Genomic DNA, 23326 nt, shown 5'->3' with positions numbered 1-23326 from the left:
AGGGACTGCACCTGAACATTGAGAAAATGATTGTTTGACTGGGACAACAAATGAGGAACCTGTGGCAGAGGCCAAGGAGGCTCCTGGATTAAACTCCTCAGCAGGGGGTACCAATGCTGACGTGGCCAATCTGGTGCTATTAGAATCATGCAAGGCTTGTCCCGCCTAACTTTCAAGAGTACCTTGCGGAGAAGAGGCAGAGGAGGAAAAGCATAAACGTGAAGGTTGCTCCAACTGAAAGATAGAGCATCCACTTTCAAAGAATCTGGGTGGAACATCTTTGTGCAAAATTTTGGCAGTTGAAAATTTTGTGGAGAAGCGAACAGATCTATGTCTGGAGTTCCCCAAACCACGGTCAACTGTTTGAATACCGGAGGGTCCAATTTCCACTTGTGGGGATCCACCATTTGCCTGCTCAATACATCTGCTAGGGAGTTCTGTGCTCCTGGCAGAAACCGTGCTTGAAGATTGATGTGCAAACTCAGAGCAGTCTCCCACAAAATCATTGCTTGTCTGCAAAGAGGATAGGAATGGGTTCCCCCCTGCTTGTTGATGTACCACATGACTGTTGTGTTGTCTGTTTGAATCAACACCTGTCCCGGCTGAAGTAGGTCCTTGAATGCCATCAAGGCAAATTGGACTGCTAACATCTCCTTCATGTTGATATGCAAATGTAGTAGTTTGGGAGGCCACATGTCTTGTATCCATTTCCCATTGAAGTGTGCTCCTAAGCCAAGTCCGAGGCATCCGTCGTTAGGATCTGACTCGCCTCTGGTCGGGTCACAGAGAGTCCCTTGTTTAGGTGACATTCCTGAGCCCACCACAAGAATTCCTTCTGGATGCAAGGTATAATCCGAATGGCAGTGTCCAAACCGTGGCAGTGTTGAGTCCACACACTTTTGAGATACCATTGTAGCTTCCTCATATGCAGTTTGGCATTGGGAAATACTAGAATGCAAGATGCCATGAACCCCAAGGCTTGAAGGACTGTCCTTGCAGTCAGCCTGGACATTACTGATAACTACTGGAAGTATAGATGAAGAGTTCTTTGTTTGTCCGGGGTCAGAAATGCCATCTGAGAAGCTGTATTCAGTCTCACACCCAGAAAGCACATGTCCTGAGAGGGTACTAGACTGGACTTTATTTCGTTCACAGAATACCCTAGGCACCTTACAACTGCCATTACATACTGGAGATGTTGTAGTAATATGTCTTTGTTTTGAGCAAGAATCAGGCAATCATCCAGATAAGGGTAAATTTGTATTCCTCTCTGTCTGAAGAAAGCAATCACAGGAGCCAGAACTTTTGTGAATACCCTGGGCGCAGTAGATAAACCAAAGGGCAATGCAGAGAACTGATATTGCGAAGTACCAGCCCGAAATCTCAGGAATCTCCTGCAACTGGGCCTGATAGGGATGTGACGATAGGCCTCTCTGAGATCCAGGGTTACCATCCAGTGATTTTTTCCTAGCATAGGCAGAAGTTGTTGTAATGTTAACATCTTGAACTTTGGAATGTCTAGGTAGGTATTGAGAATGGACAAATCCAGAATTGGCCTCCAAGTGTTTCCTTTCTTTGGCACTAGGAATAGACGGGAATAAAATCCTAGGCCTACTTCTGACGGAGGGACCACCTGAATTGCCTCCATCTGTAAAAGCAGAGAAATTTGTTCCTGAGCCTCCAGCCTTTGCTGAGGAGGCACATCCGGCATGCCTTTGAAAGGAGGAAAAGTGTGAAAATAAAACTTGTAACCTTGATTTATTATATCCAACACCCATTGGTCCTGGGTGACCAAATTCCAGTTTTGTTTGAAAAGTCCCAACTTTCCTCCTAGAGGAGCTGCCAGTAAAGAAGGGTCTGGCAGCGGATGATACAGGTCATTGGTTCTGCTTACGAAAGGGCTGACCCCTGCCCTCACCAGAAGACTGTGCCGGAGAACTCCAAGTTCTAGGTCTGAAAGAACCCTAAGCGTGAGCCCTGCCTCTACCACGTCTAGACCTGCCCTTAGACTGATAATCCGAAGAAGGATAAGACCATCCTCTAGCAGGCCAATTCCTACTAAACTTAGGGGGCTGCACCTGCATAAAATCCTTGACCGTCTGCATAGACTTAGCCTTATCGTCCATCTTTTTCAAAACTGATTCCACAGGAGGGCCAAAAAGTACTTCAGATTGAAGAGGAGCATCCAAAATCCGAGCCTTAACATGCTCTGACAAATTTTGATCCTTAAGCCAGGCATGCCTACGAATAACTGAACCTGTAGCAGCCACCCTGGATGAAGCCTGAAGAGCATCGAAACCACACTGCAAAGAATGTTTGCCAACTTGATCTGATGCATGAACCAACTCCTGGAGCTCCTTACACTCTATACCCTCAGATAAAGCATCCACCTTAGACTTCAATTGGCCTAACAAAAAATTCTGATACTTCAGCATATGAAATTGGCAATTCAAAGCCCTCATAGCTAACGTAGAGGAGGTGCACACTTTTTTCCCCCCACCTATCCAACGCTCTAGAATCCTTATCCAAAGGAACTGGATTCTTAGCCACAGAGGCCCTAACACCCTTCGGACCTTGAATAATAGTTTCCGGATCAGCTCTAGGACTCTTGTACAAATACTTATGTGCTTCTGGAACTCTGTAATACCGGTCTGGCTTAACAGGGGCCGGAGGCAAAGAATCAGGATTAAGGGAAGATTCAGAAAAAACATCCTGAACAACATCTAAGACAGGAGGAATAGCCAAGGGCCTATGTTGTGGCAGAAACAAAATTCGCTAAGCCTTTTCCGAGAATCTGAAAAATCTTGACCTTCCCACTTGACATGCTCCCTCATGGAATGTAAAGTCTCAGAAAAAGAAAAATCCTCTGGAGGAGAAGCAGACGGACAGGAATCCTCTGCATCCGAATCTGAATAGGAAGGGAAATCCTGAATTTCTTCAGCTGAGGATTCAGAGTAGTCAGAGGAATGATCCATTCCCTCTAAATCTGCCTCCACCCTAGGCCTCTTCTGGGGGCATAGAACCCCTGATTAAAGTAATCAAGTCTTCTGCCATTTTCAACATATGCTTTTTAGGAACAGGGGCTGGAGAGCTAGAACTATGACCAGGGCCAACAGGACAAGATTTGACCTTAGCATGGCCTTTAGCCACTGAAGTAGAAGGCCTAATAACCTTTTGTAAAGCTGGAACTACAGACACCTGAGAAGCACCCTCAGCCTGGCCTAACTCCTGAGAGGCCAACTCCTGCAAAAGTAAAGGTTCCCCCTGGGATTCAGCCGAACCCTCGGCAGGATCCACAGATTCAACTGGAGGCTCCGTAGAACCGGCATCCGCAACGGACAACTCATCCGGTTTAGACCTCAAAGATTTATCCTTACTCTTTTTAGCGGTAGCAGGCGTCGGAGGATCCGACGGCATGTTATAGTTACACCGTTTACCAAAAACAAGCCTGGCACAGTCTAATCTTCGTTTAATGGTGCGCTTATTAAATCTAGCACAAAAGCGACACCCGACCACGTCGTGCTCAGGCCCCAAGCAAGGAATACAGAAAGAATGATAATCCCTATGAGGTATCTGTTTCCCACAAGAAATACAATTATTAACTTTTTCTGACATCCGGATAACTGAGGCAAGAAAAAGACAAAAATTTCCCCAACGGGGTACTTAGCCCAACTTGGTCTCCGGTCTGAAACTCGATAAATGAAAATTTCAGAACGCCGAACGGCACTTGCAAACGCTGCTTCTGCTTCGGACCATGCGGCAAGAAAGACTGAGGATATGGCGTCGGTCATGCGCTTAAGTACTACTACGTACTGACGTCAGCTCTAGGCGACAATGACCGACGCCAGCCTAGCTCTTTGGTATTCGGGCCGACCGAGGACAGCGGACTACCCACAGGTTATGACTGCAGCAATGCGAGACGAAGAAAGTACAGTTTTGTACCTACCATAAATGTAGATGTCCGAACTGGATAGCATCTGCAGTCATAACAAATGGGTTGTCCTGTCGTCAGGCAGCCCTTCGGTCGGCCGGATTCCAAAGTCTGGGTCCGGCTTCGGCTGATGTCGCACTTCACCCGACGTCATCTCTGCTGGTCTTCGGGTATAAAGGCATCAGCCGACGCCATTTTCCTCAGTGTTTCTTGCCCCAGATGCCAGTTGCCCTCTTGGAAGGCTAAATTTTGGATAAATGCCAATGTTTCCAAAAGGTAGAAGGTAAACACAAAAAAAAAGCATGTATGTACATATATACAAACAAATACACCATAAGAGACTCCCCAGCTAGCTATTAGGAGGGTAAATACCCTAGGAGTACCACAGAGGGGAAGGAGGGAGGGTAATCTTGACTGCAGATGCTATCCAGTTCGGACATCTACATTTATGGTAGGTACAAAACTGTACTATGTCCTTCATGGATGCATCTGCAGTCATAACAAATGGGTAGAATACCATAGCCAAACTAGGGGAGGAGGAATAAAAATTATGGTGTAGTTAGGATCCCTTGCAGTACAGCAGTGGCAAACCCTGCTCGGGATCTAGAATATAGAGGTAAATTATAATGCTTGGCAAATGTATGCATGGAGGTCCAAGTAGCCGCCTCAATAATGTCCTTGGTTGTCACTCCTCGTAAGAAAGCTGTGGTAGTGGCTGTAGCCCTTGTAGAATGAGGTCTTATGTTCTGTGGAATTGGTTTTCCATGGTAGGAGTAACAGAATCTTATGCAATTTCCTATCCATTTGGAGATTGTCTGTTTGGAAATTGCTTTTCCTTCCCTTCCTGTTGCATAGGCTACAAAAAGCTGGTCAGTTTTTCTGTTACTTTTGGTTCTGTCCAGGTAGTAGCGTAACTGTCTATGTACATCCAAGGTATGCAGCATTCTTTCACCTCTGTTTTGTGGATTGGGAAAGAAGGTAGGTAGGTGGATTGCCTGGTTTAAAGACACTCTGGATACCACCTTAGGCATAAATGTAGGATTAGTTCTCATGGACACCCTATCTTGATGGAAGATTAGGAAGGGTTGCACTGCCATTAAGGCCTGTAGTTCCGAAACCCTCCTTGCTGAGGTAATAGCCAGTAGGAAAGCAGTTTTCCATGACAGGTGTTGTAGATCTGCTGTTGCTGCTGGTTCAAACTGAGGGGGTGTCAACTTTTCTAGCACAAAGTTCAAGTCCCATGCTGGTAATGGTGGTTTCCTAGGAGGTTTTACATTCTTGATCCCTCTGAGGAACTGCCTGAGTAGAGGATGTGAAAAGACAGGAGGATCAAAGCTGTATTCTGCTGAAATAGCTGATGCATGTATCTTGATGGAGGAATAGGACAGGCCTGTATGTAGAAGCTCTGCCAAGTACTCCAGAATGTTAGCAATATCTATGTTCGACACATCTTTTCCTCTTTCAGTACTCCAAATGACAAACCTTTTCCATTTTCCTGCATAGTTCCTTCTTGTTGAAGGTCTGCGGGCTTCAAGGATAATGTCTTTAACCCTTTGGGAAAGGTCTGGGTTAGTTGCTGCTATGTGATGTTCCAGGCAGTCAGTTGCAAGGTTTTTAGGTTTGGATGCATGATGTTGTAGTTGTTCTGAGTTAACATCAAAGGTATCAGGGTATTGACCACATTTTCTCGAGACATGCTCCTCAGCAATGGGTACCAGTGTTGTCTTGGCCAGTTCGAGCTATCAGAATTATCCTTGGACGTTCCTCTTTGATTTTCAGTAGTACCTTGTGCATCAAGGGAAGAGGTGGAAATGCATATGCTGTCAGGCCTTTCCAGCTGAAGGATAGAGAGTCCACCTTCCATGCAAGTGGGTGGAATGTCCTTGTGCAGAATTTTTGAGCTGGTGATTGAGTGGGGAAGCGAATAGATCTATTTGTGGCATTCCCCATTTCTTTGTGATGGCCTTGAAGATGTCCGGGTGTAGCATCCATTCGTGAGCATCCGAGGTGGTTCTGCTTAAAATGTCTGCTAGGGTGTTCTCTTTTCCGGTACAAATATTGCCTGTAACTGGATGTTGTAGCTGCGAGCCAGATTCCAAAGGTCCAAAGTCATTTTGCATAGGGGGTATGAATGAGTGCCTCCCTGTTTGTTGATGTACCACATGACTGTGGTGTTGTCTGTCCTTATCATCAAATGGCCTTCTTTGAGGAATGGTCTGAATTTTGGTTTGCCAGTTTTACTGCCAGCATTTCTTTTTGGTTTATGTGTAGGTGCAGCTGGTCCTGAGTCCACAGTCCTTGTACGCATTTGTCCAGCATGTGCGCCCCCCATCCTAGGTCTGAGGCGTCCATTGTGATGGTTTGGCTTGCTCGAAAGTTGTGGAAGGGTAAGCCTGGGTTTGACTGGCATACTTGAGCCCACCATAGGAACTCCTGTTTTAGGCATGGGATTAGTGGTATTTCTGTTTCTAAGCTGTGCCTGTGTTGAGACCATAATTCTTTAGGTACCACTGTAGCTTTCTCATATGCAGTCTGGCATGTGGGACCAAGATTATGCATGATGCCATGAAGCCCAAGGCCTGCAGAACTTTTCTTGCTGTTAGTTTGTTCTGCTTTGTTAATGCCAAGAAGTAAAGAGGGAGCTCTTTTTGTTTTTCTGCGGTTAGGAATGCCATTTGTTTTACTGTGTCCAATTCCGCGCCCAAGAATGTTCTTGTTTGGGATGGTATCAGCCTTGACTTTTGTAAATTGACTGTGTATCCCAGGGCTTGTAGCAAGTAAATGACCCTTTGTAAATCTGTTGTCAGCTTGCTTTTGTTGTCCGCTTGTAACAGGCAGTCGTCCAGGTATGGATAAATTTGGATTCCCTGTAGTCTGCAGTGAGCGATTACTGATGCCAGGCATTTTGTGAATACTCTGGGCAGTAGATAAGCCAAAGGGCAATGCTGAGAATTGATAATGCTCTGATCCTGCAAGAAATCTGAGGTATCTTCTGCAATTTGGTCGAATGGGGACGTGCAGGTATGCTTCCTTGAGATCTAGAGTTACCAGCCAATACTCCTTGCCCAGCATGGGAAGAAGTTGCTGTAGGGTCAGCATTTTGAATTTTGGGACAATGATGTATGTGTTTAAGATGGACAGGTCGAGAATAGGTCTCCAGCTTTTCTCTTTTCTTGGCACTAGGAAGAGTCTGGAGTAGAATCCTTTGCCCTGTTCTGTTATTGGTACTCTTTCCACAGCTCTCATCTTTGTTAATTCCGCTATCTGCTGCAGAGCTTCTATTTTTTGATTTGGAGGCAGGTTTGGCATTCCTCTTTTACTGGTAAGGTGTGGAAGTGGAACCGTAGCCTTGGTCTATGGTTTGCAAAATCCACTTGTCTTTTGTGATATAGTGCCAATTTTTCGAAAATAAGGCTAACTTTCCGCCTAATGGTGCAGCTATTTGCTCCCTGGTAGGCGGAGTCAGAGCCAAGTCACTGTGATTGTCCTGTTGCAGTGGCAGTGGTTGTGTCTGTGCCTCGGTTATTGCCTTGCCACTGTCGTCCTCTGTAGGCACCTCCTCTGGATTGATTTCTGCCCCTAGAGCGCCTATTCCTGCCCCTTTGGGATCTTGTGGAGTCAGGAAAGGACCAATTTTGGCAGGCCAGTTCCTGCTAAACCTTGGGGCTGAACCTGTAAGAAATCTTTAACTGTTTGTACAGATTTTGCCTTTTCTTCCATTTTCTTCATTACCTGCTGGGCAGGTTCCCAAATAGACTGGCCTTATCCATAGGAGCATCTAATAGCTTTGCTTTAACATGATCCGTAAGACCTGTTCTTTCAACCATGCATGCCTTCTTATCACTGTGCCAGTCATGGCTGATCTAAATGAAGCCTCCAGTGCATCATAGCCACATTTTAAGGAATGGTTACTAACCTGTTGGATGTTATTCACCATTTCTAATACATATTTCTTATCTAAAGATTCATCAGAGGACAGTTTTTAGTTAACTGATCAAGCATAAACTCTTGGTATTGGATCATGTGAAACTGACAGTTTAAAGCTCTAGCTGAGAGAGTAGCAGAGGTGTAAACTTTTTCCCCATCTCTAAGGATCTGGATTCCCTTTCAGAGGGAATAGGGTTTTTGCTGTGGTCGAGGCTACTGCCTTAGGCCCCTGGGATATAGTTTCGGGTCTGCAAGTGGGGCCTTGTATAGGTGGTGATGAGTGTCTGGCACCCTGTAAAATCTATCTGGTTTGGCAGGGCTGGAGGTAAAGAATCAGGTGCAGTGCAGACATCATTAAATGCATCGTCCACAACAGGCAGAACAGGAGGTATAGCTAAGGGCCTATGTTGTGGCAAGTGCAGAAAAGTCCTAAGCCTTTTCTTGAGTCTGAGAAATCTTGTCCCTGCCATTGGAATTGTTCTCTCATGGCATGTAAGGTTTCCCCAAAGGAAAATTCCTCTGGTGGAGAGGCAGCTGGAATGGATTCTTCAGCATCGGAATCTTCATAAGTGGAAAAAGGAGCCTCTGGCTGGTCTGTAATGTCTGAGTCATCCACAGAATCGCCAGAGGACACTGGCTCGGGGCTCTGCTCTAGGTCTCTTTCTGGGGGCTGGGAGGCCCTGTCTGGGTGAGATTGGGATCCCCTAATTAAGGATATTAAATCTTCTGCCAGACTAAGCATTTGTGAACTAGAAGTGGGCCTGTGAGAGGGGGGTTTAACAGGCACTGATTTAGCAGATTTGGCTGCTTTAGCCCTGGTAAAGGCCTTAATAGACATGGCTGCAGGAGGCCTAGCAGCACCACGTGCTGGGGTAGAGACATCCAAAGGGATGGTGTCTGATAAATCACTAGGAACCACAGTTGTAGGCAAAATTTCTGAGGCCGATTCAGGTAAGGTAGCAGGAGACTCAGTAGTAGTCATGGATTCGGCTGAAATTTGACCAGTTTTCTCGGTTTCGGCCGAAACCGAGACACTAGCGGCTTGCTTAACCGTGGTTTCGGCCGAAACAGCGGACCGAGAGTGTCGGTCTTTTTCTTTGCGTTTTTAACAATTTGGGTAGTCGGAGGATCCTACGGCATAATGTACGCAAAATCTGAGCCGAAAAACTGTTCAGCAAACTCCGACCGACGCCTAAGCGTTCGTCGGTTGAAGGAAGCACAGGCCGAACAGGCTGCTACGTCGTGGTCTGGGCCTAAGCAAGGCAAACAGTAAGAGTGGAAATCTTTATGAGGTATTTGTTTCCCACAAGTTAAACAGTTATTGACTTTTTCTGACATCGGCTGAGGCAAGAAAGAGTCCCCAACGGGGTACTTAGCTTTTAGAAGTCTTCAAGTAGTATTCGGTAGTAGTAATCTCTGGATCTGACCGACCGGCACTTGCGAACAGCTTCTGCTTCGCGCCACGCGGCAAGAAAGACTGAGGAAAATGGCGTCGGCTGATGCCTTTATACCCGAAGACCAGCAGAGATGACGTCGGGTGAAGTGCGACATCAGCCGAAGCCGGACCCAGACTTTGGAATCCGGCCGACTGAAGGGCTGCCTGACGACAGGACAACCCATTTGTTATGACTGCAGATGCATCCATGAAGGACATCATCAAGAATTTGGCTCCCTCAGGGACTTCGTAGAATCTGTCAGGCCTGCATGGTGTAGTGGGCTGACAGCCTGGGTTAAAAGATGCTGTACTAAATAAATCAAGAAATGCTGGAAGCACTGGTGGTACCAGCTGAAGGGGTAGGAAAATCCATCTGAAGCTCACAGTACCTTTTATAAACTTCTATCCTCTCAGAGGAATCCCATTTGAAATGCTCCCTCATCTTGGCAATGGTCTCCCCAAAGGTGAGATCCTCAGCTGGGAAATCTGCTTCAGTAGAGTCTTCCTCTGGTGAGGCACAGCCAAAAGAGGAGGGTAACAGAGACAAAGTGAATCCTCTGAGGTAGACTCAGAGAACTCCATCTGAGAGGTATCTATGGCCTGGGGCTTAGGGCTCAAAGGGGGAGCCACTGGGGAGAGTAAGGGAGTAGCAAGCCTTAAGGCCCTGAAGCATCGAACAAACTCTGAAAAGGCCTGCCAATCAGACTGGCTTTACACCGGGGGAGAAGTATGCTTCCTTTTCTCCTTTTTTAAAGAAGGCCTAGCAGGCATCCAGAAGGCCCGGTGTCAGTTAACAGCACAGTAGTGGATGGATCCACCCAGGCGGCCGGTGCAAGCTGGGGTTCCCCCTTGTTGTTAGAAGCCGACATCTACAAGACCACCGAGAATGTGCCTACCATTCTGGGTTCTGTGGCTTCCACATCGGTACCTGCTGTACCCATATTGGCGGCGACCAACCGCTCCTCCAGGCAGACACTGGGTGGCAGAGGTGCAGCTACAGTTTCAGGCCTAGCCGTTTTGGAATTTTTCTTCGGTAGCTCGATGAGCTGACTGGAGAGCCCTCCATACCCAAGGCTAAGTGCTTAAGGCCTGACTCTCGAGATACATACTCAGTGTGCAATCTGCTAAGCAGGGGTTTAGGGAAAAAGGCCTGGCAAATGGGGGAGGCCTTATGGTCGTGTGCAGGCCCTAGAAAAGAGAAGTAGCTTGTGGGTGTCTTTATGGGGAATCTGACGGCCGCACTTGCACTTCAACTTCCTGGATGACATGAACCCACAGAAGCATGCAGTGTCCCAAAAATCAAAACACCCCCAATGGGGTACTTAATATTTTTGATCCGATATGACATGGTCAACAGACCATGATGCTTTGCCAGAGATGGCCTGCACCTGTCACCCCTGGGATTCCGGATACTGGCTAAGGTTCTTGCCGTCCCTATAGTGCCTTTTTTAGGCAAGGGTCAAATGACAAATTCACCACCATAACAGGAACAGGCAAGCAAAAACTGAGGGTGATGCTACTCAATGCTATAAGTCTAAATCTCAAAATGCACTCACTCGAGGCACTCCTTAAAACGGAGAACATTTATATCTGTGCAGTGACTGAGACCTGGTTCAAGGCTCCAGAGAGCACCCCTGCACTACCATGTTATAAACTCATACCACATTTTTCAGCCATGTAACCTGGACCGGAACACCAAAGGCGGAGCTGTGTCCATATTCATTAAGGATATCCACACCTCCAGTCTAGTTGCTCAGCATAATGCAGCCGAGGTTACCCAAGTGCAACTAACTCTGGGCAAAACTGCAATCAGAATTGTAGCTTGATACAGATCACCCACCATGCCCCAGGATTACCACTCCTCTTTTCTTGATGTACTGGAAAATATTAGGGTTCAACCAAACACCCTAATAATGGGCGATTTCAACTACCCCACCATTAACTAGGAAAAACCAACTCCTTCGCTCAACGCTTTCTGGAATTCATAAACTCCAATGCCCTGTATCAACTTATCCACACCCCCACCAGGGGCAACAATATCCTAGATCTAGTAATTACCAACTTGAGTGACCGGTGTTCCACACCTGAAGTCAACGCCTCATTGGTCCGATCCGACCATAAGCTAATTACCGTAGATATCCACATCCTGCCCCCACCCCCCATTAAGGAAACCATGGTAAAAAATTTCTCCAAAGCCAACTTCATGCTTCTTAAGACAGAAGTGGTGAACTTCATGACACCCATGCAGACGGACAATACAGTTAAGACTACTGAATCCTACACAATTGCACTTTATAAGCACTTACATGAGTGCACAGATCGTGCTATCCCAAACAGAACCAAGATGCTATCCTCCAAAAACTGGAAGCTAATCTGGTTGTTCCCCGCCATAAACTAACTGTACAACAGAAGGAAGAAACTGTTGCAAAAGGGAGTACAACCCCACGAGTAGAGGAACTCCCTGGTCAGCCTCAGTAAGAAGGTACGATCCCTGATAAAATCCTCCAAAGCTAGTTACGAAAACAAAATCGCCACTGATTCTAAAGACAACCACAAAGCATTCTATAGCTATGTCAAGAATCTCAGTAGCAACACTCAGATCTGCTCTGAGTTGCAGCACAATGGCACTAAATATACAGACCCAACTGATATTGTCAACATCCTGGCAGACAGGTTTCAGTGCTAACTTTACCCCCCTCTCACCCCCTAAAGAGCCCATCTCTATAAGAATGCAAAGTTCCTGTAATCACGGCTGCACAGGTAAAAAACACACTCTCCAAAGCCAAGAACACAGCATCCATGGGACCAGACAACATCCCAGGATGCGTTCTACACGAACTACAGAACGAACTGGCACCCCACCTAAGTACCATGTTCAATCATAGCCTCACATCAGGCTTTGTGCCTGCTGAACGGCACACAGCAACGGTTATCCCACTCCACAAGGGGGGAGCCACCACGGACCCCAGGAACTACCGCCCCATTAGCCTGACGAGCCTGGTCTGCAAGGCCATGGCACATATTGCCGAGAGTGCGCTCGCGAGCAGGGCCTGGAGGCCGAGAGTGCGCTCGCGAGCAGGGCCTGGAGGCCGAGAGTGCGCTCGCGAGCAGGGCCTGGAGGCCGAGAGTGCGCTCGCGAGCAGGGCCTGGAGGCCGAGTGCGCCATGAGCAGGGCCTGGAGGCCGAGTGCGCCATGAGCAGGGCCTGGAGGCCGAGTGCGCCATGAGCAGGGCCTGGAGGCCGAGAGTGCGCTCGCGAGCAGGGCCTGGAGGCCGAGAGTGCGCTCGCGAGCAGGGCCTGGAGGCCGAGAGTGCGCTCGCGAGCAGGGCCTGGAGGCCGAGAGTGCCATGAGCAGGGCCTGAGGCCGAGTGCGGCCATGAGCAGGGCCTGGAGGCCGAGAGTGCGCTCGCGAGCAGGGCCTGGAGGCCGAGAGTGTGCTCGCGAGCAGGGCCTGGAGGCAGAGAGTGTGCTCGCGAGCAGGGCCTGGAGGCCGAAAGAGTTTCTGAGCAGGGCCTGGAGGCTGAAAAGAAAGCCCTGGGTTGAGGGATAATTTATGAATTCACCACTGAAGCTCCAACTTGAGACACAGGAGAATAGGAATTTGAAAGTCTAAAGGATGAGAATACTGAAGCCAGACTGACTTTAGGAACCACTGAAGCTCTCTCATATGAAGTCTGGCTACAGGAAATATAGGAATGGTGGAAGCCATGTATCTGAGAACCCTTATAAACTACCTGGCTGCAATGGAGACCAGAGGAAAAAGTGAATTAAAGTATGCAATCAGAGTCAAAGCCTTGGGAGAAGACAGGGATGTCAGCATTGGAATGGTCTGGAGCCTGCACTTGAGAAAAACATGATCCTGAGGAGGAGTCAGGAAGGATTTTTGAAGTACACTGTAAACCCTAGGCTTTGCAGGAGACAAGCAGTATAGTGAAAAAAGCTGAAGAAAAATCTCTGGAGTAGAATCTTGAATGAGCAGTTACCCAAATAAGGAAAGATGTGTATTCCCCGCATCCTGCAGAAAGCAATCATGGGAGCGAGGCATCTGATGAAGACCCTTGGGGCAGTAGAGAGGCTGAAGTGCAAAGCAGAGAACTGAAAATGCAAGGAAGGAATAGAGAAACTAAAAACATCCTGAAAAGGGGATCAATAGGAATATGGAGATAGGCATCCTTGAGATGGAGAGAGAGAATAGGAAATCCTGAGGAAGGAGAAGAGGAAACCAGGTTTGAAGGGATAACATTGGAAAGGAACCTTAAAGATGTTGAGCTGGGACAGATCTGGAATGGGTTTTCCAGGCTCCACCTTTCATGGGAACCAGAAACATTCTGAAATAAATTCCCTTCCCCTTTTGAGAAGTCAAAACTGCTTGGATGGTTCCTTGAGACAAAAGGCTCTGAAGAGCATCCAGAAAAACGAGCAGCTACTGCTGAGGAAGTTGAGGAATGCCTAAAATGGGGGGGGGGGTGTATTTCCAAACCATGTAATAATCCCTGACAAATGATGGAAAGAACCCAAAAGTCCTGAGTGATCTGCAACCAATTTGGAAGTGACAGGGAAAGAAGAACTTAGCTGAGGAGTGGGAGGGAGGAAGATAGACATTAACTGGCTTGTCCGGAAAGAGAAGATTCTGAGCTCTAGGATTCTAAGTAGACTTAGCAGAAGGAGCCCCTCTAGCACCCTTTTTACCCTTGGAAGAAGGGCGAGACCGTCTATGGACCAAGGCAGACTTGGTACGATAACTCCACTAAAATTTGGGAAAAGGGAAACAAAAATGCTTCAATTCCTACATGCACTTACCCTTATCCTGAAGAGATTTAAAAATCTCAGCAGCAGCTGAACCAGAGAGATTTTTATACTCAAGAGGAGCAACCATCAGCTCAGCCTTGCTATCATCAGGCAGAGACTGAAGGCGAAGCCACGAGTACCTCCTTAAAGACCCAGAAGCAGCAACTCTAGACAAGGCATCAGCTGCATCATAACTACATTTAATGGAATGTTGAGCCATTGAGAAGAGGACCATAAAAGAGGGTTGAAGCCTTACCCCTCATAATAAGGAAGATCTGAAATAACCTGAAAAGCCTGAGAGAGAAGAGCCAGAATATACCTGGACATATGGGTCTGATAATTGACAGCCCTGAAGGCCAGAGTAACAACGGTATAAACTTTCTTACCCAATCACTCTGTAGTTCTGCTGTCCTTGAGAAGCTTAGTAGAATGCAAAAGCTTAAGAGTTTTTATCAGAAGAGACAGAAATAACAGAAGGGTCAGCTGACGGACATTTGTAAAGAAATTTGCAAACATCAGACACCTTACAAAACCTATCAGTTTTTTAGGAGCAGGTGCCTGGGAATCGGAAGCCTGAGAAGCTGCAGAAAAAGTATCCAATGTGGTAGCAAGAAGAAGAGGAAGAGCAGAGGACTGGGGAGACTCCATCTGAAGGAGTTCATAATACCTTTTTTTGAAAATCAGAAACCTGGACACAATCTCACAAACTCTATCACTTGGGAAACAGTATCGCCAAGGGAAGTCTCTTCAAAAGGAGAATCAGGACAAATAGAACCCTCTTCCTCCAAACCATAATCCAAGGAAGAGAATCTGGGAGGAACAGGGCAAAGATTCATCATCAGAATCTGCTTCCTCATAAAACAAAACCTGCTCCCTAGGCCTCTTAAGGAGAAGACCACCAAAGGGGAGCAGAAACAGAGACCCCCCCCCCCTTGAGGAGGCTTCAAAGCCATAAGGGCATGGAACAAGCCCTGTGTAAAATCCTGCTGTTCAAGCAGAGGATCCTTACTTGCAGAAGAAACACGCTTAGTCTTTTGCTTCATTTTTAAAGGGACATCAGCCCTATTTTAGGCGGTTCAGACCCCTGCCTACACTCAGTTCAGTGCACTGGGAATCTCCTCCCTAACAAGGATTTGCAGAAAACCCTTAAGCCCTTCATAAATAATCAGCCGTGTTGCCCCCTGAACATTCAAAACGGACATCTGTAGAGCCTCTGGGGACAAGCGAGAAACCGGGTCCATGCTGGCCTCCAAAACGGTCAGGGCAGAGGAATCAGACTGAAAAACCAAGTTGTCCTCTGGGGTTTCACCAGCCTCGAGAGAAATGTCTGGTGGAGGCTGTACAACAGAAGAATCCGACCAAACTTTCTTGGTCGTCTTGGCAGACTGATGAACTTCAGGTCTGGATGATTCTACCATATTACCTTGAGCCATAAATTTATGTTGCTGGTTCTCTAGATAAATAGCCAAAGAAGGGCGACAACTATGCAAAGTTTTCAGGACAAATGCCTGACAAACAGAATACATTTGGTCGTGAGAAGCACTTAAGCAAAACAAACACTGCCTGTGACAGTCGTTATGGGGGAAATCCGTCTCCCACAGTGGTATTTCCCCTTTCTGGAGGAAGTGTAAACCAGCAATCAGTAAATAGTAAAAGAAAACACAATGGGGCACTTATCAGAAAACGGTTGGACAAGGCTTAGATGAAAGAGCATTCAGACCAATGATTGAAGCTGGTGTTCGGACTGGCAGCAAAGATTCTAAGGATGGTACTACACCATGTGGGTGGGGGGGGGGGCAGAGGGGCATGTGTGTGATGTATGACATCCATATTGCAACCTAAGGCTTTGGTATACTGGCTAGAAGTCGGGCTGCCCTAGGCAAGGGATCCCTACTGCAAGGAATGCTGCAACAGTGATAAAATAAGGACATCTTAGCAGTTCCCTGTAATAGGTCTGAGAAAACTGTCTGCTTTCCCATCTGAATGCCTCTTCCATTCTATGCAGGGTATCCTCAAAGTAAAGGTTCTGGGGAGAGGGGATTGGGGAAGATTAGGGTGTCAGATTCTGAATCTGGGTAGGTTTGTGGTGGAAAGTGTCCAGAGTAAGACCATTCCTCCCCACCTTCAGAGCTAGAGGAATATGAATCTTCCTGAAAGGTCACCTCCCTGCTTCTTATGGATGAGGAAACCTCAGCAGAAGCAAGGGAGGATTCTCTAGACTTCATGAAAGCCATGAACTCCTGTACTATTTTTAGGAGGTCTTGGGCTTTGGTCTGTGGAAAAGTGGTTGGAGGTAGGGGTGACAAAAAGGAAATGGTTCAAGTATCTGTTTAAAAGGCATGGCCTGAGGTTGTGGTCATCTGACCATAACTGTGGTTAGAGTTTGGTAGATGTCAGAAACAAAGGCCTGTTGACTGACCTCAGGCCTGACTGAGGTATGTGCTGTGATAAAATCTGGAGGGAGGCCGGAGACCAAAGTGGCCTCCTGAGGACTCAAGCCGGAGGGTTTGGGCCTAGGAGTAGTCAGAGCAGAGGCTGAAAGGCACCTCTCCTGGGTCAGTCGACTTATGGCATAGAGTTGCAGCTTTCTTGTTACCAAGGTCCTTGGCCTTTTTGTTTTTCTTTTTTTTTTTTGGAAATTATACTAGTCAATGCTGGAGTTTGCTGAGGCCCTGTGGTAGCAGTGGATGGCGCAGCAACTGGGGAAACCAAAGAGGAATACCTCATGTGAACGGCTAGTACCATGGCCCTAAGTTTAAGTGTTTTCGCATGGAATTTTGCACAGTCAGGACAGTTACAGATGTACTGTAGCCCCAAGCAGAACATACAAAAAAGACCTTTAAGCAAGATTTGTTTCCCACACGTAGAAGCAATTGTTAACTTTTCTGAATATAAAATTACAGAAATTTCCCCAGTGGGGTACTTATACACACAAAACGAGAGAAAACCTTTAAGCAAGATTTGTTTCCCACTTAGAAGCAATTAACTTTTCTGATTATTAAATTAGAGAAATTTCCCCAACAGGGTACTTATCTGATTGGAAGAAGGTTCTCTGGAAAAAAAATAAATAAATAAAAACATGCAGACCAATGGACTGCGAACATAATGAACATGTGAGAAGTGCATCAGACTCCACGGCTAGGAAGAAATGAATATGGCATCAATGCCAAATCCTATCTTTATACCCTGTTACAGCCTATGTCTGAGAGACTACATGTGACGTACCATGCACTCTAGGCACCCAAGACTTTTGTAGACTGGCTGACGTCAGGTCGCTTGGCAGGCAATCTCCCTCATGTAAAGAATACCGCAATAGCAGAATAAAACGACATCCTACTTGTTGATGTACCACTGAACTACTGTGTGGTCTGTGAGTACATGAAGGTTCCTGTGTTTGCCAAGTCTATCTGAAAGCTTTATAGCTAAAATTACAAACATTATCTTTTTGATGATGTGCTTCTCTGAAAAGGCTTCCTGACATTCTGTACAAGGAAATCTGGGTACCCTGTCCTGAAAAGGACCCTATGACTGAGCTCATCTGTTCTACATACAGTAAGTGCTCTTTTTTGATGCAAAGGAGTACAGGGAATGACACAGATACCACTGCAATTTCTTCATGTGAGGGGGACCATCAGGACTGAGAATGACATTCCAATGTCCAGAGAATATTCCTTGATTGTACTCAGATTCTGCTGTTGTACATAAATGAAATACTAGGTCAAAAATTAGAAGTTATGTACCTACCATAACGTTCCATGTTAGTTGTCTTCTTCTCGCCTTCTTTCTTGCTGGATGGGTTCGGAGCCGAACCTCGGCTCCGACTCGGCCACTCTAAAAGCTCGAGAGCTAGTTCCACCGGCTCGAGGCTCCCCTATATCCCACAATGCTAGGCGGTAACTCCTCAGATCTCGTTTGAAAGCTAGGCCAAGCAAGAAAAAACTCCATAACATGGAGAAAGGTAAACCACCTCTATAAGGCCAAGTGTGAGGTGTCCTAAACCTAACAGAGGAATATATAGAGGTGGTAGCATGGGAGAAAGATAAAGAGGTCACAAGACAATCTCCTCTAGGTCTGTCCAGGCTAGGGGGAAGGAGGGTGGGACGCAAGAAAGAAGGCGAGAAGAAGACAACTAACATGGAACGTTATGGTAGGTACATAACTTCTAAATGTTAAGTTGTCTATCTCGCCTTCATTCTTGCTGGATGGGATCGCGTCCCTAGCACCTTGTCCCAGGTGGCCTATCGGAACAGACTCTTGAGTACAGTGGAATCAAAGTTGGATCGGCTTCTAGAGGCTAAGTCCAACTTATAATGAGATATGAAGGTATGGGGAGGAGCCCAAGTAGCTGCAGAACAAATCGAATCAATAGGCAGTCTGTCTTGAAAAGCTATAGATGTGGCTAAAGCTCTAGTCGAATGAGCCCTGGGTTTGGATGACAGCTGTTGATGTCTGATCTCATAAACAAGGGTAATCAACGAAGTAAGCCATCTAGAGAGAGACACCTTAGAAACTGGAAGGCCCATTCTACCTTCTGCATAGGACACAAACAGTTGATCGGATTTCCCGGATTGTTTGGTCCTGTCTAAATAGTACCTAAGTTGGCGATGAACGTCCAAGCAGTATAATTTCTGTTCTGATCTGTTCAAATAGTTAGGGAAGAAAACTGGAAGATCAATGGTTTGATTCAAATTTGCTGGTGAAGCTACCTTAGGCAAAAAGGACGGGTTAGTACGTAAAGATACCCTATCCTTATGAAACAATAGATAAGGGGGTCGACTACACAGAGCATGGAGTTCAGAGACTCTTCGAGCTGAAGTGATAGCTACCAGAAAGAGTGTTTTCCAAGATAGTAACTTCAATGAGCATGAAGCCGCGGGTTCAAAGGGGGAAAGAATTAAGGACGTCAGAACCAAGTTGAGATCCCATTGAGGGGGAGGATCCCTGATAGGTGGTTTGAGGAGAAAAACTCCCTTTAGAAAAGCTTTGCAGAGCTTGTGAGACATAATGGAAGACTCTGAGACACCGACATGAAAGTTAGATATAGCCGTCAATTGAACCTTGATGGTGGACGGAGACGAACCTGAGTGGAAAAGTTCGGCTAGAAAATCCAACACAGACTGAATAGAAGCAGTGAAATGATCTATATCCCTTGACTGTGCCCAACAGGAAAAACGTTTCCACTTACTATTATAAATCTTCCGAGTGGAGGATTTATGAGAGGCTATCAAAATATCGCGAACTGAGTGAGATATTAGAGGAAGCCTGGCTAAAGTTGGAATTGGAGAAACCACGCTGTGAGGTTCAGAGAAGGGAGGGAGCGGTGCAACTGACCCGACTGATGGGTCAGGAAGTCTGAACTGGGTCCAGATGCCAGGGCTGCTCCAACAGATAACGGTGAAGAAATGGGAACCAAACCTGTCGAGGCCAGTAAGGGGCAATGAGGATCATGGAAGCTTTCTGAGCGATGGCTTTCTGAATTAGTTGCGATATCAGTGGGAAGGGTGGAAAGGCATACAGAAGTCCCCGGGGCCAATCGTGGACTAGAGCGTCTCTGCTGGGGTGGCCTGGTTGGGGAAAGAGGGTGAAGAAATAGTCGCACATGCTGTTTTGGGGAGTAGCAAAAAGGTCGCAAGGCCGGCCCCACTTTTGAAAAACTTTCTCCAACACTGAATTCTTCAGAGACCACTCGTGAGGCATGAGAATAGCTCTGCTCAATTCGTCCGCAATCACAATGGACTTCCCGGGAATGTGCGTTGGCTAACAGAAACTGCTGAGAAGAAAATCGCCCATTGCCACAGTCTGAGTGCCTCTCGACATAGGGGGTAAGATCTGGTTCCGCCCTGTTTGTTGATGTACCACACTACAGACATATTGTCTGTCTGAATTGCTATAGTTCCCTTGGGAAGAGAGTCTTGTAAGGCTTGCAACGCTAGAAGCACTGCTCTCATCTCTAGGACATTTATGTGCAAGTGGCACTCGAAAGGTTGCCACATGCCTTGGACCGTCATGCCCTGGTAATGCCCCCCCACCCGATCAGGGAGGTGTCCGTTGTCAATGTAGCAACTGGAGGGGGAGGAACAAAAGGTCTCCCTAGGAAGAGCTGGGGAGATGTGATCCACCAAGAGAGATGATTCTTGCACGATTGTGTTATCCGAATAGGATGGGACATTGGAAGTCATTGGAAAGACCATTGTGTGAAGAGCATCCATTGTAAGATTCTCATGTGGAAGCGAGCTAATGGTAGAAGAGGGATGGCCGCCGCCATTATCCCAAAGACCTTCAGGATCAGTCTGGCTTTGACTTTGTTGCTCTGCAAGACAAGAGAGACTTGTCTGTGTATGTCTGCTATTCTCTGCTCTGTGAGTCTGGCTGACATGTTGACTGTCTAGATTTGCACCTATGAAGGTAATAACACGACAAGGCGACAAGACAGACTTTTCATAATTTAATGAAATGCCTAGCGTTTGACATGTGTAAGGTGTAGTCTCTGGCAAGAAGGAGAAGATGCTTGGTGGGGGCTGTTAGGAGCCAGTCGTCTAAACATGGAAAAGTACAGTTTTGTACCTACCATAAATGTAGATGTCCGAGAGGAATGCATCTGCAGTCTTTACAAATGGGTTGTCCTGTCGTCAGGCAGCCCTTCGGTCGGCCGGATTCCAAAGTCTGGGTCTGGCTTCGGCTGGTGTCGCACTTCACCCGACGTCATTGCGGCAGTTCTTCGGGTATAAAGGCATCAGCCGACGCCATTTTCCTCAGTGTTTCTTGCCCCAGATGCCAGGTGCCCTCTTGGTTGGCTAAATTTGGATAAATGCCAAAGTTTCCAAATAGTAGAGAGCAACACACAAAATAAACATGTATGTACATATATACAAACAAATACACCATAATAGATCCCCCCCAAGCTAGCTGAAGATTGGTAAGTACCCTAGGAGTACCTCAGAGGGGAAAAAGGGTGGGTAATCCTGACTGCAGATGCATTCCTCTCGGACATCTACATTTATGGTAGGTACAAAACTGTACTATGTCCTTCAAGGATGCATCTGCAGTCTTTACAAATGGGTAGAATACCATAGCTAAACTAGGGGAGGAGGAAATGAGAATAGATTATGGTGTAGTCAGGATCCCTTGCAAAACAGCAGTGGCAAAACCAGCACGGGATCTAGAGTATAGAGGTAAGTTATAATGCTTGGCAAATGTATGCACGGAGGTCCAAATAGCAGCCTCTATAATGTCCTTGGTAGCCACTCCTCGTAAGAAAGCTGTGGTAGTGGCTGTGGCCCTTGTGGAGTGAGGCCTGATGTTCTCTGGAGTTTTCTTTCCATGGTAGGAGTAACAAAATCTAATGCAATTTCCTATCCATTTGGAGATTGTCTGTTTAGAAATTGGTTTTCCTTCTTTTCCTGTTGCATAAGCTACCAGAAGCTGGTCAGTTTTTCTATTGTTTTTTTGTCCTGTCCAGGTAGTAGCATAATTGTCTGTGTACATCCAAGGTATGTAAGAGCTTTTCTCCCCTGTTCTGTGGATTGGGGAAGAATGTAGGAAGGTGGATAGCCTGATTTAAAGAGACTCTGGATACCACCTTAGGCATAAATGTAGGATTTGTTCTCATGGACACTATCTTGATGGAAGATCAGGAAGGGTTGTACTGCCATTAATGCCTGTAGTTCAGAGACGCTTCTTGCTGAAGTTATTGCCAGCAGGAAAGCAGTCTTCCAGGATAAGTATTGCAATTCTGCTGTAGCTGCTGTCTCGAAAGGAGGTAGAGTCAGCTTTTCTAGCACAAAGTTCAAGTCCCATGCTGGCAATGGAGGTTTCCTGGGAGGTTTTACATTTTTAATTCCCCTCAGAAACTGTCAGAGCAGAGGATGCGAGAAGACAGGAGGATTCAAGCTGTATTCTGCTGAAATAGCTGATGCATGTATCTTGATGGAGGAATAGGACAGGCCTGTATGGAAGAGCTCCGCCAAGTACTCCAGGATGTTGGCTATGTTCACCAGTGTCACATCTTGCCCCTTTGCAGTACTCCAGATGAGATATCTTTTCCATTTTGCTGCATAATTCTTTCTTGTTGAAGGTCTACGAGCCTCCCGGATTATGTCTTTAACCCTTTGGGATAAATTTGGGTTAATTGCTGTTATGTAATGTTCCAGGCAGTTAGCTGCAGAGTTTTTAGGTTTGGATGCAGAATGTTGTAGTTGTTCTGTGTCAGCAGTAATGGGATCAGGGGCAGTTTCCATATTTGTTCCCGTGACATGCTCCTCAGCAGTGGATACCAATGTTGTCTTGGCCAGTCTGGGGCTATCAGGATGATCCTCGGACGTTCCTCTTTGATCTTGAGAAGCACCTTGTGCATCAAAGGAAGTGGTGGGAATGCGTATGCTGTCAGGCTTTTCCAACTGAAGGATAGGGGGTCCACCTTCCAAGCAAGTGGGTGGTAAGTCCTTGTGCAGAATTTCTTCAACTGGTGATTGCATGGGGATGCAAACAAGTCTATTTGTGGTAATCCCCATTCTCTTGTGATGGTTTTGAAAATGTCCGGATGCAGCATCCATTCGTGGGCATCTGTTGTAGTTCTGCTTAATATGTCTGCTAGAATGTTTTCCTTCCCTGGTACATAAATTGCCTGTAACTGAATGTTGTAGCTCAGAGTCACATCCCATAGGTCCAGTGCCAGCCGGCATAGGGGGTATGAGTGTGTGCCTCCCTGCTTGTTGATGTACCACATAACTGTGGTGCTGTCTGTCCTTATCATCAACTGGCCTTCTTGGAGAAGAGGTCTGAATGCCTGGATTGCCAGTTTTACTGCCATCATTTCTTTTAGATTTATGTGCAGATGCAGCTGGTCTTGAGTCCATAGGCCTTGAATGCACTTGTCCATCATGTGTGCCCCCCAACCGAGGTCTGAGGCATCTGTCGTGATAGTCTGTCTTGGTTGACTTTTGCGGAAGGGCAGTCCTGTGTTTGATTGACAGGCCTGAGCCCACCATAAGAACTCTTGCTTCAGGCATGGGATCATTGGAATTTTGGTTTCTAGGCTGTGCTTGTGCTGAGACCACAAATTTTTTAGGTACCACTGTAGCTTTCTCATATGAAGCCTGGCATGAGGGACCAGAATTATGCAGGATGCCATGAAGCCTAGAGCTTGTAGCACTTTTCTTGCAGTTAGATGGCTCTGCTTTGTTAATGCCAAGAAGTAGAGAGGAAGTTGCTCTTTCTTTTCTGCAGTTAGAAATGCCATTTGTTTT

General features: G+C 46.5%; 1 protein-coding gene across 4 annotated transcripts in view; it reads right to left on the bottom strand.

The window, feature by feature from the left end:
- Positions 1-23326, bottom strand: part of ZNF654 (zinc finger protein 654) — a 1580889-nt gene that overhangs the window by 426463 nt on the left and 1131100 nt on the right. The gene's annotated exons all lie outside the window — the stretch shown is intronic.

The sequence above is a fragment of the Protopterus annectens genome, chromosome 5.part0, assembly GCF_019279795.1.
Source record: "Protopterus annectens isolate FY-2018-M chromosome 5.part0, PAN1.0, whole genome shotgun sequence".
Taxonomy (NCBI): domain Eukaryota; kingdom Metazoa; phylum Chordata; order Ceratodontiformes; family Protopteridae; genus Protopterus; species Protopterus annectens.
This window is presented reverse-complemented; position numbering and strand designations above follow the sequence as displayed.